Raw genomic sequence first — 214 nt, 5'->3', positions numbered from 1 at the left:
AGTGTGGCTACTGTTTGTTGTACTTGTTAGAAGAAGCTTCTAGGTAAATTTCCCAGGTACAACGAATCTGTATATACTGCACATAACACCTGTCTTCTCTGTCTTCTCTGTTATGTATAGTGGAATATATTTACCTCTTTAGTGAGCTAAACTGATTCAATATCACTTTCTTTTTTTTGTTTCTGTGATTGTGCACTTGAAGACTGCATTGCTC

This window comes from Branchiostoma floridae, chromosome 3, assembly GCF_000003815.2.
Source record: "Branchiostoma floridae strain S238N-H82 chromosome 3, Bfl_VNyyK, whole genome shotgun sequence".
Taxonomy (NCBI): domain Eukaryota; kingdom Metazoa; phylum Chordata; class Leptocardii; order Amphioxiformes; family Branchiostomatidae; genus Branchiostoma; species Branchiostoma floridae.
The sequence above is the reverse complement of the archived record's forward strand: the minus strand, read 5'-3'. Positions refer to the sequence as shown.